Source organism: Oreochromis aureus, linkage group 8, assembly GCF_013358895.1.
Source record: "Oreochromis aureus strain Israel breed Guangdong linkage group 8, ZZ_aureus, whole genome shotgun sequence".
Lineage (NCBI taxonomy): Eukaryota > Metazoa > Chordata > Actinopteri > Cichliformes > Cichlidae > Oreochromis > Oreochromis aureus.
In genome coordinates, this window is record NC_052949.1 from 5776668 (window position 1) to 5782695 (window position 6028).

The following is a 6028-nucleotide window of genomic DNA, read 5'->3' on the forward strand; positions in this document are numbered from 1 at the left end:
TGGTCATATTTTGGAGGTGTGTCAGAGGCAGGGGAGGGCGCGATAGGCTCCAGATATGAAAGAGAACATCCCCTCAGCAGAGACACGAGATTACACCCACACACACACACACACACACAGACACACACACACACACACACACACGCACGCAGAGACCTTTGGGGAAAAAGAGGAGTAGAGTGTAGTCTTCTGCTTTAAAATTAAAATATGGACACAGTAGAAATGTTTTAAAAGTGACAGCAAATAAAAATTAATGTTATAATTTCAATTTTAATTGTCACTGATGCTATTTTGCGCCTTTTGGTTCATTTGCGCACATTAACACCTGCTGTCATGATTTTGTTTAAGAGAAAATAGGTAATAATAATTTAATGAAGTTAGTGAGAGGTGGAATTCAATTAAAGGCCTGCAGAGGTTTTTAATAATTAGAGTAATAACACTGATAATTTTGACAAAGCAACATTCATTCGCAGACGTTAAGTCCCACACGTTAAATTCGCATTTAATTTAGCGATAAAATAAACAATGGCGCAGTCGGTTCATATAAGACGAATTTAAAAATTTTATATATTTCTACTTTTTAATAAGACTGAATAAAACTACTTAAAATATACTTTTATCTCCTACCAGCTCGACACATCGTGCTTCTTTCTTTCTAACGTTAAAGTTTATTCGTTAACGAGTGTGATTTATTGTAATTTAGCTGAAACATATATTTATAAAAACAAGTCTATTAAAGTATTACTCACTCTGTGTCACAGGGTTTCAGGTTTTTTTTTTTTTTTGTCACCATAAACTAGTTCACATTTTGAATCAGCAACACGATTTTATTTTCATTTTCAGTCTCAATCACGAAACACGTCAAAATGTAAAAGTTTATTTTTTATTTTATTATTTTTTAAATACAAAAAAAGAATAAACAACAAGAGTGACTGTTTTAGCACCTTCAGAGAGCTCACTGTGTTATAGAAATTATTTAAAAATAAAGCCCAGTGAAATTAATCATATTTTATAGGAAATTGATTATATTTTTACATTTTTAAAAATAATATTTTGGGTTCTTTTTTTTATGTTAAATATATTCGTAATCTTTTACTTTTTAAAAAAATATTTCCAGTACATAAAAATACATTATACCCATTATTTGAGCAATAATCTTAAAAATAATACAGTAAAAAAACCAACCTGTGTCTATATTCAGAACATAAATAAAAATCTATGTGTTTAAGTCAAGTGACAACAAAGAGAGACTCTTAAAAGACAGGCGAAGAAAACTGAGGCTAAAAATTATTGAAATTTACCTTTAACTTGAACCATTCCCCCTCCAAGCACAGGCTTGTTTAAGGCCCCGATAATGGCATGTTTAAATGGGTCTTAGTGCTGGACTGACACTACATTTTCACTACTCAGTATGGGTATTATATAATATTGTTATGACTTGGTTTTTTAACATGTGCGCCCTGTGGCGGCAGAACACCTCAGACAGCATCAGGTACAGTTTCAGTCCCAATATGCAAAATTAACTTTCACATATGTTTCCTGAAACTGTCAAAGCGTCACAGTTTGTAACCAATCACACATCATTTGCTTCCAAAGCTGGATGAAACAGGAAGCTGGCTGTCACACAGCAGCAGACTCTTCTACTTAATAAGACCTCTTAGTGTTTGTGTGTCACTGGTCAGCGAGCCCGGCCTACACGGGGGATCTGCTTTATAAACACAGATGAAAGAGATAACCCTGGGGTATTAACAGCTACATGTGTGTGACCATACACATGCACACACATTAATAGATGAAACCCCCCTCCAGTGCAGGTATGACACAGTTATCCCCATCGACGCTGTCACTACTCTAATCCCACTTCCTGCGTCTCTCCTAGCAAGGTGAGCTCACAAGGGCGCACGCTGAAGTCATCAGTGTTGACACGGGTGGTGAGAGGGCCACAGTGTGAGCGACACCCCTCCCCACACACACACACACACCTCCACTTCCACCCACCTCGCTCACCCCTGGAGTCACCACTTCCTCTTCTATCCTCTCCTTGCTTCCGGTTAGAGCCTCAGGCCATCACCTTGTGTGGCACAAATCAGCTTTCATTTTCTGTTAAGAGCAGGTCAGGTGGCCCTCATGTGCTCATGTGCACAGGAGCATAACTTGGAATATATTGCGAGCAGGATAAAGTGTTTGTAATCCTGGTGGAGCGCGTACGATATCAGCCTTTTCCGCCGGATTCTAAACTTTCCGCTGATGCCTGAACGTAATGTACAGCCAGTGGGTTAAAGTGGGTGAGAAGGAGTTATAAATAGTGAATTATAACCGCGCTCGTACTCAGAGCTATGTGGTAACTGGAAACTGATGTAAAATCTTGATGGCTTCAAAAGAATGCAGTAAAAGCAAGTGTGGTTAACTTGTCCATGGCTTCTGTGGGTTGACAAATTTAGAGGTGATAGACGGGCACATCATCGGATGTCTTCATGTCTTCATTAAAGGAAGGTGATGATTATGAGATAGCTGGAATTACAGCATGAAATAATTTGCTGTGCTTTGAAATATAACTGAAATATGAAAGTGAGATGTTTGATTTGGCCTGTAATTAATGACCCAGTGGCTTACATTCAAGGCCCCAGTATTATCCACAAAATCTCGCCAATGTCCAAGACATTTCTGTCTGAATTTTTCTACCAATTAGGTTTTTCTAAACCTAATCAAACCCTGGATTATGTCCCCAAGAACGGCTTTAAAGAAACAAAATAAAAAGTCACATTTGGGGGCATTGATATGTAAATATAGGTATTTTTTTTTTAATTTACGGTGTTATATAACCGTGCATGGTTTGGTTAGATTTAGGCAGACAAAAACTTAATCAGGAAGGCAATGTGGTTTGGCTTTAAAATCGCATGAATGACAATGTGAAAAACAATATGACACCGTGAAAGGTGTTGCTTGTAAATGAGCCTACACAGACTTTTCAGCTCCATTATGGCACTCCATAATGAGTTTCGGGTCCTCGTTAAGCTTTGCTTGTCAGGTTCACCCTCACCGCTCATTGTGCTGTTTTCAACCACAGCATCTAGTTGTTTTGGTGAAAAAGGTGTAGAAAACTCTCTATACCATAAATGCTCTTCGCTGAACATCAGAAAAACATTGTGAGAACAGTAGTGCACTTATCATGTAAACAGATGTGTTATTGCCCCAAGAGAAACCAAAAATGACAGCGCATATCTGATAAATCAAGCCGAAAATGAATCACGAAGCTCCAAAATGATAACGACATGTTTTCCGTAGCCACTTAAAAGATGATGACATATCAGTGTTGGGTTGCTTCTGCTCCTCCATGTGGCCGTTACAGAACTTACAGTCAGAGAACCTTCAGAACCACTTCATTAAGATTAGAAATAAGAAACCAGAACAGTGATCTTCCAAGACAAAGTTCAACATTTTGTTGACCCATCCATCCACCCCCATCACTTTCCTACACAGAGTTTGCCATTCTGTAAGAGCAGAATGACCAACAGGTGTTCATACCAAACCTAAAGGAACAAATTATTTCATTCCCAGTGGTTCCTAAAATTACAAATTGTCAATTTTAAGCCCAAAACAGGCAATATTTAGGCCAGCTATCAAGAGTGCTATCAATTTGTGCCCCATGTGGAAGCAGTGTTCACTTTCTACTCATGGTTTTCTGTTATTACTTTGCTTTACAGTCGGGCCTAAACCACACTTTCAGAAAGATAGAAGTAACTTCAAGGCATACAGACCAGCCTTTAACGGAGTGCCTTAAACTTGCATTCTTCCTAATGCCCAGCAGTGGATGACTACACTGTTTGCAAAAAAATCTCATAGGAGTCTATGGGAAAATGACCCTACTGCTGTCTTCATTAAATACCACATTAAACATTATGCTAATGGTGTCATGGCCTTAATTACTTGTTTCTAATCTTATTTAATACAGCATAATGTTCAATTTGTATGTTGTGATTCAATTGAGTTTAAAATAGACAGTAAAATAATGTATGCTGTAAGCTGTGGTTGCTTGGCTGCACTCCTCGCTCGGCACATCTGTCTTCAAAATAACAAGATGGCAATGGAAATACTCCTCAGCTCAAGTCTTTTTAATAAGACTTCACTAACCAGTGAGTAGCTAGATCAATATTTCAACTATGACATATGAAAAGGTTTTACAGGTAGTTCAACGAGGTAATTACTCAGAGAGCCGCAAGAGGTCATCTACTTTAACCATGCTAAAAATATCAATGGCTATTGTAGTTCTCATGAGTTCGGGATGGGATTACCATGCAAACATATGGATGACTCTTTCTCCCTTTGCATGTGTTCAAATGAGACTTAATTTATCTTAATCGTACTGAAACCCTTAAAGCACGTATAACATTTTCGAGCTGACACCACAGATATAGTTTACAGTTTGCTCCCGCTGAATCTGCACTGGAAAGGCCCACCCTCCCCCCACCTGAAACCCAAGGAGGCTTCATGTTGCTCTAACTCATGACCAAAATGTTCACTATGCAAACTCCTATGCTTGTCATTAACATCCACTTCCTACAGTATTTGAGCCACATCTGTCCAAAACTGAACCTTCATTAGAGCTTTGAAATAATATTGACTGTAGAATGACTGTCATTTATTTTTATTCCTTTATTGTTCTAAGTCAGCTTCGTTTTGGGTGCTTAACCCCCTCGGCCATAAATATCTGGTCTTGACATTGTGCCGATGTGGGTGGGCAAGGCATGCCTGACACAGAGTTCACAAATCAAACCCACTGTAGAGGCTGAGCCGAGGCATTCATTTCATTTGAACTCCATTTTCAAGCAGTTTCAAGCATCTCGAGTAAGAGATTATTGTTTACCTAAGATAAATATTTACTTGACATGAATTTGTTGTCATTTAGAACATTCATGAGCAAATGAATGTTCCAGTGTTGTAGTTTAGTTTTTTGTGATGATTTAGAACCATCAGTGCTTCTCATTCAGGTTTCCTTTGAGTTCTCAGCAGTGTGCCAGAAAACATATTGTACCATTTAAATATTCTGAAGAGGTAAAACTGAGGATCAAGCAAAGGTATTTTGATTAATAGAAAATCAGCATAGAAATGTGTTTGGAAAATATTATTGGTCAATAGCACAGATGGCAAATAAAAGATGGACATGACCACTGATCATGCCGAAAAGTTGTGACTGGGGCAACAGAGGATCGGAAAAGTAAGTAACATTAAAAAGAAACAGCTGTAGGTACATTTGCAAATAATCAAGTTATTCAGAAATGGGTCAGTGAGATTACTGGGTATAAAAAGAGCATCTTAGAGAGGCAGTATTTGTCAGAAGAATTTGAACATATTAACATCTACAGTCCATATAAACAAATATCAAACTATTCAGAGAATCTGTAGAAATTTCTGTGTAAAGGGTTTAAGGCCAAAAATCGATGTTGGATGCTCATAATCATTGTGCCCTCAGAGCACACTATGGAAATCAGAGCATGGGCTCATGAACACTTCCAGAAATTATTTTCTATGGATGCAGTCTGTCATTCTATCCACAAATGCAGGTTTCCAGAGTGAAAAGAAGAAGCCATATGTGAACATTGCTGTTTTCTCAACACCAAAGCTCCTTTAAAATGCACTGGGGCAAAGCGGGAAACTATACTGTGGTCAGATAAACCGAAATCTTTTTGGAAAACATGGACATCCAATGCACTAAAGAGGAGAGGGACTATTTAGCTTGTTATCAGCACTCAATTCAAAAGCATGTCTGATGATATGCGGGTGCATTCGTGCCTATGGAATTGCCAGCTTGCACATGTGGAACGGCTGAGTGGCATTGCAGGCTGAGTGCAACATATGCTCCCATCTAGGCAATGTCTTTTTCGGGGAGGACCTTGCATATTTCAGCAAGACAAACTGTATAATAGATTTCCAACAGCATAGCTTCACAGAAGAGTCCCGGTGCTGAACTGACCTGCCTGCAGTCCAGATCTTTCACCAACCGAAAACATTTGGTCTTCAGCAGCTATGT